At 33.6% G+C, this 15,224-nt stretch overlaps 1 protein-coding gene across 5 annotated transcripts in view; it reads left to right on the plus strand.

Annotated features, from left to right (window-relative positions):
• The first annotated feature begins 1,342 nt into the window (after positions 1-1,342).
• Sox21b (SRY-box transcription factor sox21b) overlaps positions 1,343-15,224 on the plus strand; it is a 63,855-nt gene continuing 49,973 nt past the window's right edge. The window contains exons 1-2 of one of the 5 annotated variants that reach the window (XM_036374091.2): positions 1,343-1,530; positions 7,268-8,373. The gene's annotated coding sequence lies outside the window, so the exon portion shown is untranslated. Of the gene's footprint in view, positions 1,531-4,044; positions 4,917-6,986; positions 8,374-10,707; positions 10,886-15,224 lie in introns of those variants that run through there. The other 4 variants (XM_036374092.2, XM_036374093.2, XM_070111766.1 and 1 more) reach the window with 4 other exon arrangements.

A 15,224-nucleotide genomic window follows, 5' to 3' on the forward strand; every position in this document is an offset into this window, starting at 1 on the left:
CATACCCGATGTTTCACAGGGCTGTTAGCAGTTTTTAAACACAACACAAGTTGCAAGCTCTATAAATATTTATGTGTACAATGTATACTAACTGCGAAACCGGAATATACCAAACCTCTAAAATTTTACATATTATAACTGCTTACCAACTTTACCCCAAAAGGCAACGCCCATTTGGCTGAGAGCGGCAGCGAAATTTTCGCCTCAGTGTATGAAGGTATGATGGCAACAAGTGCTTCGCAATGCAACGAATACCAGTTGTTGGCATGCTTGTGTCATAGTGTTATCTCTTTCTCTTGAGTATAGCCACCTGCTGCGCCACAGTTGGCGGTTGCCATCACTAGATTATATACGATGCCGACGCTGCCCCCTGAATATATCATAGTAGTTTTATATACATACATATATATGTGTATAATAGGGGTGTGTATATTTTTATATTTGTTGCTGTTCACCATTGGCGTTTTTTGCATTGGACATGGTTATACATTGGTTGCATTCGCTCACTTTAATATATGTGCGAGGTTGCACTTATGTTGGCGGTTGTGTATTGGTATTGGTGAGCCCCACTTCTGGTGTATGTCGGACCAGATTTTGATGAAAGTACTTACAAATAGGTATTTAAGTGAAATGCGTGCCATTATGTAGTTTGTGTAACTTCTGACTATTTTTTAACCAAATGAACAGTTTAAGCCTGCTTGGAGCTCCCAAGTTTCGCTCTCTTGAATGCTTGGGTATAAATCGGCTGTCTTACTCATTGATCACATATACACAGTCTAGAAGAGCAATTACTGACAGTTTATGTTACTATATTTTCTCAGTTTCTTTGAAAGATGTATTTGGATTGAGACTTTGTGTTGCTTTAGATATTGCATGTATGAGAATACCGTAGGGGCACACGTGCTGTTTGCACATTTAACGAAAATATTCCAATTTCTTAATTCCTTTTTCTGAATTTCTCAATTTGATTCGAGTGTTATAGTTTTCTCATTGCCTGCGCCGCAGCGTCAATTACACTTTTGGTCGGCAGACGTCAATACTTCTGTGCCAGTTTCGCTACCCGACGATTGTATCCCTCATTGCAGTAGGCAGTTTCATCTAACTTCAACCTCTGCTTCAATTCAAGCTCCAACGCTGGCTTTTCCATCCTCCTGGGCGAACTTGCCAACATGTTCACACCTTAACATGGCATTATTTGCTTGTTCACATTCTCAATCGTCTCAAATGCAATGGTATTCATTTACATAGAGGTGTACATATGAGTTAAATAGCATACATATTCGTATGAATGGTTGCATATTTTCTCTAATCTCCCCTTCAGTTTGATTTGTTGACGCGCGCGTCTGGACGCGAATTCACTTTTAGTCGTTCGAATTAAGTCAATATTTACTTAAACTCTCGAAAATTTTGCCGATTCAAAAAGGAAGTTAATTGATTTTTATCAAATAATTACAAAAGTTTTACAAACGCATATTTTGTAGCAGAATCATCTACAGTGTTGTCTTAGATGCAAGATTTAAATAAGTTCAAGTAAACTTTTTAACTTTAAAATTTAATATACCTAAATACCTAAGTCGAGTTAACCTATGTACATATAAAAGTATACCTCCAAATTAATACTTTATATACTGAATTTTATTGTAGTTGGAGGATTTCTTAGAACTTGATTTTAAACTTCTCTGTATTCCTCAGTTGTGCACCTATTTAAAAATTAAAAAGGGCCGTTAAAAAGTAATGTGAAATATTTGCATTATATTTGTATATAGGAATATGTTGGAAAGTTTTTGTATTTCAATGAATGAAAACAAACATAATCTACCAGCTAAAAATAAGTATTGCGTATTTAACAAAAGTTGATTTCAAGTGACAAATATGGACGCATTCAATTGCCAATATGAATATTAATGCCTTCATGAAATTAACCACCGAACTTAATTAAAAATAATATTCGCCATTTTTTATATCCTTAAAAAAACCGCTACACTTTCTTTATTCTATTTAAATCGCATGCAATCATAAAATTTTTAATAATCAACACAGCGCTTTCGCATTCACTTTTTTCGATTCAAAGGTCTTTCCAATGTCCAATATCACAAAATCTAAATAATATGATAAGAATGCTTTTATTACTCATTCTTCTCAACTGTGCTTAGGATTTGTAAGTCGTTTAGGGACGTGTCAATAGCTCGCATCAGGACGTGTCAATAGCTCAATTTATGTTAAGTCGTAAGTAAAATATGTGTATTTGCCGGTTTGTGGTTGCCTATATACTCCAAAACGCTAGCCAATGTATTTTCTTCAACAAAATAATACTTTAAATTCTTTTTTTTTTTTTGGTTTTTCAAAAACTCAACAATTTTCGAACATATTAAAATTTTCCAAAAAATAAAAGCAAACAAAATATTGAGATACAGATCCAATTTTTGTTACAAAAAAATCAATTCTAGGCTTAGTAATTGATTTTAATATAATATTTCTAAAGCAATTTAACAGCAATAATTTTAGCTTATGTCGCTGTAAAATCATGAATGTTATGGTACTAAACTATTTTTCGCGTGGGCCAACACCATACATAAATTGGTTTCGCATATTGTTGATGAATTATAAGTAAATACATATATGTACTTAATTAATAGATGAATTAAGGCAAGGCAGCGGTGACAGTGTAAAAACTCATTTATCATTCATTTGAAAAAAGTATTCCTTATAAAGGTTAAGAAAAGTTTAAAATTACAGCGAGAAGATGCTTAGTGTATTAATATTTCGAGGCACATAAAGCTAAATTTGAAAGTTTATATGTAAGCTCGACAAATTTTACTACATTCTTATATGTATCATATTGCGAACTTTGTTTGAATTTGAATTTTCAAATATATTTAAAATACACAAATGGATGTGATTTAAAAATGAGACATGCCACAATTTCTTTAATTTTTCCAAGATTTAAAAAACGGTATATAAAGTAATTAGTAAATCAAGAACTTCCACATTATTAAAAAAAAATATCTCAACGGCTACAGTATTCCGTTTTATCATATTAAAGAATATATTTAAACAAAAGCTCGAGGGGATGAGTTCTCTACAAATTATACTTTCCCTTAAAATTATATTACAACGGCAAAAGACTAGTCAAATTATGTCCAAGTACACTATTTATAGAAGAATACTGCAAAACTAGTTTCGGTGCAAAAATTTATTTCTTGGGAAATAGATAATAAGTGTGGTAAAACCAAAATTGCGGGTTATTTTCAAATTCTTCGCATGTGGCTATATAAATGCACATACTGTATATGAAAATTCTGTATGTATACAAATGTTACAGAAAACTTCCACTTAAACTTCTTACTTCACATTTGATATCAGAAAATATGAAACAAAAATCCAAAATTGTTCTAAGTGCATGTATGTGTGGTCGTTATGTATATATATTACTGCATTTTTGGGGCGGCATTTCGATGCCTTGTGGCAGCACAGCAACCAGCAATATGGCTAACAACGTCTAGTGTACACACCTTTGCAACAATAACAAAACACCACCAATGTCAGTAGGGAAGAAACTCTTACCACCTCTTTATATAAACATTTCGGTATTTACACACAGCTAGTATTCTATATTATCGCTTTGCTTTTCTAGTCAACATTTGTTGTCTAAATGGAGCTATGAAAGCATACTGGCCATTTTTATATGAATGAGATGGGTTTTGGTGTATATGACGATTAAAACATATTCTTGTCATAAAGAATTAATTAACCATATACTTTATAATTGTCCAAAAATGTTAAACTAAACACATATTTTTTCAATAGATCAAATACTTGATACACACGTACATATATGTTTATATGTATGTATGTAAATAAGTTCGAAGTTAATACAAGTAGACGAATTAAAACGTTTTTACCGCTGTATGCGATATTCCATACATATGAACATATGTATGTGTATATGTCAGCAATTCAATATACATATATTACATAAATAGATCGCATGTAAATTATCATATTTTATTTTTTACTTATGTACAAATAACATTAACATACACACATATGTAAGTAAATATGCCATAGGCTACCCATTCACCTTTAAAACAATTCCTAACAACAAACCAATATGAATTTCTGTTTAGGTGCTTATACAGTTTTCCAATCAGCTTTAGTTGGGGCGACTTTGAACAGACTCCACCAACATACAACCATACATGCACTGCATATGATTGTACAAATATATGTGTATGTATGAAGTATATATTTACTGTGGGGATGAGGTTTACACTCGCATTTGCGATTCGTAAATCCAACTTCGCCTTCGTTGCCAGTGATGTAGTCGTCGTCGTTGCTCGCTCAATGCCATCCCCACTGCCGTCAGACACAACAAACAGCGCATAACTCCAACGCCATTTACATATCCCCAAACATTGCTGTATTCGTTGTGTCTGTGTGCTTTTTTCTTCTGCTGTATATTATTGTTGGCGTTGTGGCATTCTACTAACTCGCACTCGTATTGGAGTGTTGAACTAGATCGGATTGGATTCGGACTTTTTTGCGTATCTGTGCAATTGTTTTGGCCCGTGTCGTTTGTTCTCTTTCGATTTTTTCTTCGATTTTATTAAGAGTGTTTGCTTTCATTATTGTTGCTGTTGTTTTTGTATGCCTCATTTGGTTATTTGGCGCTCTTCACGCTTTAGCCAAATTTCCACAAAAGTTCAACTCAGTTGTGGGACTTTTTCAATTGGCTCCAGTTTCACGCGGCGGTTTTAAAAACGTGGCCGATGCGAATTTCAAAATTTGGCGCGTTCCGTTGTTCGTTTCTAGTGTGATATATAACGTTTTTTATAAGTTTAATAATTCGAATAAAACGATAAAATTCTGCACTACACCGGATGACACAATATATAAATTTCGGAAAATTATTTAAAGTGATTTCCTTGTGTTTAATCCGGAATAGATACATATGTATATGTCCTCGTGTATTCGTAAGCTTGTATAATACATAAGTACACATACTTGATCGAAAACGCTTTAAGAATTGTATTTAATTATTGCAATGGCAAAATTAACTAAAAGCCATCCGCAAATAATCAAATACAAATAAATAATATCGCCAGTGAAGCAGATAAGAAAACAAAATACTTATTAGAAAACATATCAATTGTCCAATAAGAAATTAGAGTTTCTTCAATATCCACGTATGTACAACGCTAACAATTGCAACCCCAAAAATCTCATCACAGACAATGGTTTAACAATGATGGTATTAACAGTTTTCAACCGAAGTCAGATTTGCCGTCGGTGATTTCTTATTTCATTTTTAAGGGAGCATTATGTAAAAATGCTATAAAAATATGAAGCAATGTTATAAAATACCACAATGAAGCATTTGATAGGTATTTTAACCATTATTTATTTATTAGATCTGTCTAATATAAATGTTATTGATGGACAAAAGATTTTTAAAAGAATTACTTGTAGCCTTTTACTCGAAATCGTTCTTAAAGTTTTTGTAAGCGCAAACTAAGAAATTTTTAAAGCGACTATGATCATCTGAGTCCTAACTTGAATTGAAAATACTGAGCATAGCATAATTTTATTTTCGACTTCCACGATTAAGAATGTAACAGTTTCCTTTGAAGAAAAGTACTATTTCCTCTATTGAAATGACAGTTTCCCATACCGCTTGAGCTTAAACAACACACGTCTAAAATTTCTCTATGGTAAATATATATTTTCAATATATAAGTATATACTATGTTATCGGCAACTTATTAAGCATATACTATGTTGTCGGCAACTCTAAAACGCAAATAGGAATTCCATCCAAAATTATGGGAGAGAAATGATTATTTATGCATAAACTTAAAATAACTTTAATTTTAATTTAGCTTAATTATATTATTTTAAATAAAAAGAACTTTGAGTAGTATAGTATTTTATACTATAAAAACAAACAAAAACAAGTTCTGTCTTTGCATTTTCGCGATCACAGATGAGATAACGGCACATTTTCATTATCTATGCTTTCTTCCGTTATTTCTTTGGAAATTTATTTTTCAAAATCCATTTTCTAACAGCGTGCACTGAGTAGATATTTTTTAAAGTTCAGTGGCTTGATTTCAGCATGACAGCTAATTGGAAACAATATTGAGCCGAAAGCATCACAAAACTCACAAAGTCATTTCGGAACGCCAATGATCATATACCTACTTCATATATATACAGACCTCAGACAAGGTATTTAAATGTGTGTTTATTTTAGTTATTATTTCGTGAAGAATTTATTTCATAATTTCCTGTTTCCCTTGTTGTTATTAAGCAACTTCCTTTCACCAGAGGCTTTTAGTGCTTCGTGAGGGTATTTAACTATTTTTAGTTAGCCGTTAAAAATTGAACTTTTTGATAGAAAATCCCACCATTCAAAGAACAGTACATAATGCCTAATGAACACTAATACTTTTCTCAGTTCGAGTTATTAAAAATAACTAAGAGATATGCGCTTCAAGCAAAGCTACCTAGTTAAGAGTTTTCCAGTTTTATTTGAATAGTGGTGGTTCAAAAGCTTATTCCAATTGGGTCCCTTATTAGACTTATTTTAAATAGTTTCCTTTTTACTGCGTAATTCGAATAAGGTGCAATTTTTTTCTTTAAGCAAATATACGTATTGAGTAATGTTCACAATTTCATCGTAAAAAGATGTTCTCAAAAACACCGTAATCGCTCTCCAATTGCAACTTTTCGTGCGGTTTTGCCAATTTATGGTCATCTGAGTGGTGCGGAAAATAAACAAAGCTGTCGACTCTGGTGCAAAAAAAAATCCACAAAATTATTCACGAACAACCATTACATTCGCCTAAATTTACAGTTTTGTGTGATTTTTGTTCTGGGGAAATCATCGGTACATAATTGTATCGAATGTACAATATTTCATATTAAATAAAAAAAAGCATTTGAATATGCTTAACAATTCGTATCTTTTGTTTTTTTTTTTTAAATCATAACACTCTTATTAGAAAACCTTGTATATCAAAATTAACATTATTGTTTGAGCAAATTTATAAATGATTATCGCATTTTTATAAAGAGTTTCGAAAGTTATTTGCAGGGTAAAGAAGTTAAACCGGCAGACAATCAACTAAGCCATAGCTATTCGTCAGTTATAATAAAATTACATATATGCCAGACTATTAAAGGTGACGAGACCACAGAGGCGTACTCTGCTGATCATTATAAATATATATTATATATTTTTTATTATAACTCCGATGCTTTATAGCAGCCTAATAAAATGGTTGAAGACGAGTGTGTGGATAAGAGCTCTAATGCTCGAATGCAGGACTAAAAAATAAATTAAAGAAAAAAATTAATAAATTTATTTCATAGACAATACATGTTATTAGAAGAACACACAAGAACATTAAAACATAAAATTGAAGTGATAAAATGAAACAATGGAGCTAGGGTCCCGAAAAGTCAGTGAAACGAGTCGAAGTCAATAAAATATACGAGACTTGTGTACATACAAATATTAGTATCTATGTGCATATATGAATAGTTCGACTTGCATCGAAGAAAATAAGTGGTAATAAAAAAATTAATCATAAAAAGTAATTCCGTAAAAAGGCTGAAGCCAATCGTACCAATAAATTGTGAACGGGCGGTTAAAACAATAAAAACCCCAATACAAAGTCAAAAACTAAATATTAAATACAACATAACATCCGTCAAAACCGTTTATTTTACACCGTTAATTTGTTACTTGTTGTATTGGCTTTTTGCTTATATATACACATATGTATGTGATGCTAGTGAAGGAATGCGCTGCAAACACAAAGTCCAAAATCTAATCAAAGTAGCCGCATCTGAGTTATACATGCGACTGTGTCTGTGAGCCTCGATTCGGTTAAGGTGAGTGTGTCAAATTGGGCCATCAAGTGCAACAACAACAATGACGTAGAAACCACTGATTTTGTAGATTGACAGCTGCTGTTGAAACCATAAAACCTCTGATATACATACAATTTATGTCAAAGCCGATACGAAATCACATACAAATTCTCAGTAAGTTTATTACTTTTAACCCGTGTAATGGTCAAACAAACAGCATACAAATTCATATTCATAACACATGTATGTACAAAAAACAAAAATTTCGAATGCCTCACTAAAGTGACACGTATTGCGCTTGTAAAAATATTCTATGCTTGATCTATATATCTGTGCAAGTGTATATGGATTCATAAATATTCATAGAGCACCAGAGTCACAACAAAAGGCGGTCTCTATAAACATATTGAAACGGCATTTAGCTGCAACAAAAACTGATTTGAGTTTCACTACGGAGATAACAAAAGATTAACTGGAAATGACTAAAATATTAAGGTAAGTACTTATTCGAAATTTTCGAACAAACATATTCTTGTATATGCATAAATAATGTAATTTTTCGAGAGTTATCTTGTAATGCTCATTCCACTCCACGTACCTAAGAATGCAACTACAGTCTCATAAATTGAAATTCTCCTTTTACAAATATTCTGAAGTTTAAAAAAATACGCTTTCTTTGTCTGTAATAATTGTTGTTTATTCAGTAAAATAATGACTAAATATCTACACTTACAAAATTACAGCAGCGCTAACTTTATAAGCCTCGATGGATTTGATAATACGTTATTCATCACAAATGTATATTATATATTTTCTAGTTCCCGCACTTTATTGACAATAAATATTTAAAAAAAGATTCGTTTCAGTACTTGATTAAGTTATCACATACGGCTCTTATGGTATAAATACTCCAACTAATTTATTGTATTCGAGTTATATTTGGAGATCTTAACGATCCCGAAAACATTTAAGGGGAAAATAGGGTTATAATAGCGTTTCCTCAATAATTTTCCTACATTTTTATATAGTTTTTTTTCAACATATTAAAATTGACAGTTACTGTTACATCGTTTTCTTCAAAGAAGTATGGCCCGACAATACATCTTGGTGAAACTGCGCACCACACAGCGACTCGTTCTGGGGGAAGTTCCATCTCGTGGATTATTTATGGATTTGATTCACTCCATATACGGCAATTTTGTTTGTTTACATTTCCGTTTGGATCAAAATGGGCCTCATCAGACATAAATAGGCAATCTATCAAATTATTGTCGTCTTCGGCCATTTCAATGTTTTTTTTTGGTGAAATTCCGGCGAATAGGCAAATCTAGAGGGTTTAACCGGCTTGTTTTTTGAACTTTGTACGGAAACAGATTTAAGTCATCATAAATTATCCGTTGCAATGACCGTCTGCTAACTCCAAATCGCGCCGATAAGTTTCGAGTCGAAACTCTTGAATTTACCTGAATTGACGAGGCGACAGCCGCGATTGTTTCTCGAACATACGAACATACGGATCTCGATGATCCGGTCTTCTTGCCAAACATGTTTACCAACCTTAAATTGGTCCATCTACTCGGGGGAGTGCCGCCAAAATACCGGCTGAATTCCCTTTGGACGGAAATGACGGACTGCAAAAAATAGTACCGCTGCACTATCCAAACACTCTTTTCGGTATCCCAAGCATTCATTTTTAAACAACTTAAATAATAACCTGCCAAATAAAAAAAGCGTAAATCGATTACTCCCACAGAAGAAAAGTTATTACGGTTTTTTTTGTGTACTTGTAGCACGATTCGTAAGCCACCCTGTAGATAGATATGGAGTTATATATAACACGCTGTAACTTGAGTAAAAATTAAATATCCTAATGAAACTTGGTATGCGTGCCGAAAAAGTAAGGACGAGTTCGTAGACAAGCGTAATCGAAACACTGTCACGCCCACAAAACGCAATTAAACAAAAATCTATAAAGTGCCAAATTAAACACTAAATTAAGATATAAAACTGTTATTTGGCACAGGGGGTACCAATTACTGTATCGGGATAAGACTTTGCACGAATAATGCCTTTGAAGTGCGCCACCTCATTATCAAAATTGTCCAAATCGGACGAAAACTGTAAAAGCCCCAGATACCGAATTTGTGAACCCCAGTGTCTACACCGAAGATTTTACCGAAAATATCCGTCAAGCTGTGAGTGTTATAGACATTCGAAGAGAATCCTTATCTGATAACAATATGTCAAAAATGAGTTGAATCGGATCAATATTTCCTTTAGCCTCCATATATTTAATAAATGAAAAATCAATTCAATTTGCTCCGTTTTAATGTAATATTTATAAAACAAAAATATTCATTCACAAGCTCACTTGTTAAGAGAGATTAAAACACTTTTTTTTAAACTTCGGTGACATTTTGTCTGTTGTGTGCATTGCAAACCAAACGCTCTTCTCATTGTATGTGCAACGAATATACTGACGAAGTAGATAGATACGTATGTATATGGTATAAAGTACTAAAAAAATATGAAAAAAATTTGGAAGATGTTCGGTTTCTGAATATATTTTAGATTAGATATTCATACTTACATTTATCACTATTGTTAAGTCAACAAACGTCGGAAGGCCTTTTAAACAACGGGTGGTAAACCCGAACTCTTGATTACCACTCATTTATATTCTCATTATTACTATTTTCTTTCAGATAATCTCCAACTTTATTCACAAAAAAACAAGTTTTGATGCTATACTTGTACAATCAGTTACATTTAAATACATATGTATGTATACATCCCAATCTAATACAAAGTATTATAAATGCATTACAGAACACTGATTAACACTGACAATGGATAGTCAATTGGCTACACTTACAACTTCCGTTTTTGAACACTCTCATTCGCTCACGCGCACTCTCTACAAAACACTATGAATGCAATTAATTTAGCAGCCAGTTGGAAAGGGGCAATCTAACGGGGTTAAATTCGAAATCCGATATTGTAAACGGTAAATGTTACTTTATTAACAAATAACCTTACTAACAGAAATCCTATTCCACTTATGCAAACAATGCCACCGCACAAAACTCTCCTATTCATTCATACTCTCTTTCATAGCATTAACAGAATTAAAAAGTTGAAAAAAATCGATCAATTTAATCGGATATAATAGATTTGGTTTGGTTCCAAGACGTCTACCCGCAATCTCCATTCAAATACGCCATGGCGGTTTTCTCCACTCACGCAGAGAGCTCACGCGTTCAGACGCGTCTGCGCCCCGTTGCTCATCTATGTATGTAAAACTCTTTTTTGCGTCCATAGTTTTATTAATCCGGTAACACGAGTTGAACAGTAATAGATATCAATGTATGAAATGTATAGCGCACAGCTAAATTACATTAACATGTAAATATGACGCGCAAATGCAGCAGTCGCAGACGGATAAAAAACGAACAGTCAGCAGGTTTTGACCGACGGCAACTACTAACTAACTTATAGGAACGCAGTGGGAGCAAATTGTCTGCTGCCTTTTGACACATGAGCAAATATTTTCTAGAAAACAAAAGCAACAATAAGAATAACAATAGTCATGTATTGGACACTCAAAGACAGGGCAGTAAAAGTGGGTAGAAAAATGATCGGTAAAGAAATGAGCCCACCAAAAAAGAGGAAAAAACAATTAGGTTCCACACAAATGCATGAGATGTATGCAACGATTTGGAATATGATTTGGAAGTGGCTTTAGGATCGTTTGTAGCTTCACTATTTGTCTGTTTGTCTGTCTGGCAAACAAGAATTATGATCGGCTTAGCCACATGCTGAGCCACTACTTAACTCACCCATTCAGCCACCAGACTGGCGAAGCCGTCTTGGCTTCCGAGTCAACGCCGCGCCGAAGCGATTCTTGCCACTTCGAAGTGGTTAGCTGCAACTTCTTCACCAGGGAAAATAACATACTTTTTTGTAACCTTTGTTGACTTTTTTTATTACTTTTACTGTCCTTTTCCGCGCCATTGTGGCTACCAGCTGGTCGCTATTTTACATGTTGCTTTTGTTAGTTCATTCTCTGTTCTTAAATGGCGAAACAGAAACAGTAGTACCCCAAAATGTCAAAAGTACCACATATTTTTGTGTGTGTGTGCCTTCCTTTCCATTTGTGCACCTTTTTAGGTGCGTTTTGTTCTTTGGCAACCCCCTAATGTTTATAATTAACTACTTTCACACTCGAATATAATCAAGCACGCTTACGCGCAACACTTGCTGCCCGCCGATTCTCTGCCCCCATTGCTCACATGATTCAAGACAACGCTGCATGAAAGAGCCACAGGCAGTAAACCCCTGGTGACCTGGTTTCAGTTTTGCATATGTTTATTGTTTTAATTAAAATTCCATTTGAACATTCGTCCAGTGGATGCAAAAATCTAAAAAAATTTGTATTTTTATATTAAATACTTTTTACTTAATTTATTACTTTGATTTTTGTGAGCTCAGGTTAATTTTAATTAGCTCCGATTTGACTGAAATAAGAACAGTGACATGCTCGTAGTTTAGTTCATTATGGAGTTCAGTCCGTACATCTGTGCAAGCGATGACTTGAGTAAAAATTGACAATGGGTAGGTCGGTATAGCAAATGGGCGTAATCGGACTATTGTCTCGTACACTAAATTCCATTAAACAAAACCTAGAAAGTGCCATTTTTATGCTTCAAATTGGTGCAGAGCATGGCAGGGCCACCTGTGGGCTGAAAAGTTGGCGTCGCTCTGACCATAGCATATCCAATATTATACGTTCAGTTAATTTTGCTAAATACATATCTTACATATTGGCCCATATATACAAAATAAAACCAACCCGAAGTTTGAAAAGCTTATATACGGTATATGGTAGATAGTGGTAGTATTGACCCGATTCTAACTATTTTTGGCATTACTATATATTATTAAAAGGAAACAAGTAAGGAAGGCTAGGTTTATGTATATTAATAAATGTTGAGAAAGAATTCAACATTCATTAATCGACGAAGTCGTGAAAAGATTACAATTAAATTCGGTTTCTCATTAACTTATATTGAGTAGTTAGTTAGTTTTGTTACTACATTTAACTTCGCTTTAGATAAAATTATATTAAAATCATCTTCAAATGGGATATAAACTACATAAATTGTCCGCTTAATTTCTTGAAAATATTACATATTTCTACCAACCAAAATGGGTTAAAGTCAGCTGAAAAGTCGGAAATCACTATATAGGATATATTGCGGGCAGAGAAAGGTCAAGTCTTGTTGCATTAGCCTTTGACATTGCTCATTATCATTTCTCAAGAACACATTTTCAAGCCGGCCGACATAATCGGCATAAGGTTTGTTAGAATAGGGAAAATCATTACGCTGTGGGAATTATTGATCCGATTCAACCCATTTTTGGCACAGAAATAAATTATCTCCGAATTTCTATAATATACTTATGTATAAATATAACATCTACATAAAAAGTTCCCATTAGAAACTGGGGTCCACATAGTCGGTCTGGGGCCATGAATAGTTCTAGTCCGATTTGGACAATTTTGGTAATAAGATGGCGCACTTCAGATGCGTTATTCGCGCAAACTTTTATCCCGATACATTCATTGGTTCTTGATTTGCATACTGGCAAGGGATGAAATTAAAAATGGTGTTATATAGAAAGTAGTCGTAGTTGTCTTCAGATTTCGCCTATTTTTGCACTGAAATTTATAAATAGTAAGATAATATTAAATACTAACTTTGGTCGATATCGGTCGGGTATGTCCTGAGATTTGGGTTTTCACCGATATGTGAACGGTGCCACGCCTTTCGTTCAATTTTGACCGCGTATCCTAAAAAGTTTTCTTGTATCATCCTACGTGTAAAATTTAATGTCTCTGGCGTATTTATTTATTGATTTATCGCGCTTTTAGTATCTTTTAATAGAACAGTTATATGGGGACTAGGCGGATTGATCACCCAATTTCATCCATTTTTACACTGTCGGTAGGAGTTTTTATAGGAATTGTCGTAAGCCAATTTAGTTATTGTAGTTTTAGTGGTTTAGAAAATATGTATATTTAACTTATTAGAAGGCCAGGCCTCCTTGTTCCTTGCTACTGCGATTCCCTGTACCAAATTACAGGTTTATATCTTAATTTAGTGCGTAGCTAAATTTTTTTATAAGTTTTAGATTAATAGCGTTTTGTGGGCGCGGCAGTGGTCCGATTACGCCCATCTACGAATTCCTTCTCAACATTTTGCCAAGGGGTACGAGTCCCAAGCTATCGCTTGCACAGATGGACGAACGGACAGACAGACAGTCACACGGATTTCAACTTGTCTCATATTCTGATCATTTATATATATATAACCCTATATCTAAATCGATTATTTTTAGTTGATACAAATATCCGTTAAGTGATGAAAACTATTATACTCTGTAGTAACATGTTGCAAGAGTATAAAAAGAAATATCGCTAACTTCGGTTGCAACGAATACCCTTTTCAAATAACGAAGTTTTCATACAAGAACTTAATTTTTATCGTTCAGTTTATATGACAGCTATCTGATATAGTGGCATAACCTATACTCAATTTAGTAAATATATCTCGTCAAATAAAAAATTTTCCATACAAGAACTTAATGTTGTTCATTCAGTATGAATGTCAGCTATATGCTTTAAATGAGCAGCTTCTTGGGAAGAAAAGGATTTGTACAAACTTTCAGGGCGATATCTCAACAACTGAGGGTCTAATTCGCGTATATACAAACAGACGGACCGGGATAAATCAACTCAGCTCGTTACGTATATATTCTGAGTGTTACAAACTTCGTGGCAAACTTAATATACCCTATTTAAGGTATAAAAATGCTATTAAAATATACATTCACTACACAAAACATAGTTATCAACAATATGGTGAGAAGAAAAAATCACCACAAAAAAAAATATGGCTTAAAAAGTGATTAAGTGCCGGCGAACCGTGCTTAGGCGCTGAGTGCTGGAGGAACTTGAGCTTATGTATTCTAATTAATAAACAATTATTTAGCGTGGAGAAAATGAGTTACTTGATGAGATTTGGTGTTCTTTATAATTTTGACTGTTAACCGAATTTTTCATGCACATATTCCTATGAACGCCGCCATAGTGCAGTTATGGGAGATGGACACAATCACTTCAAGGAAAAACAAAGAAGTTTCTATAACAGTCATTCCATTATACCAATAATAGATAATTTCAATTTTGACATAAACTAGGGGAAATGGTCCAAATGTTTATCTTCCACTATTGCTTCTATAATATTATCGAAATATACAAAGTACGAATCCAGCATCGATTG

The sequence above is a fragment of the Bactrocera oleae genome, chromosome 6, assembly GCF_042242935.1.
Source record: "Bactrocera oleae isolate idBacOlea1 chromosome 6, idBacOlea1, whole genome shotgun sequence".
Lineage (NCBI taxonomy): Eukaryota > Metazoa > Arthropoda > Insecta > Diptera > Tephritidae > Bactrocera > Bactrocera oleae.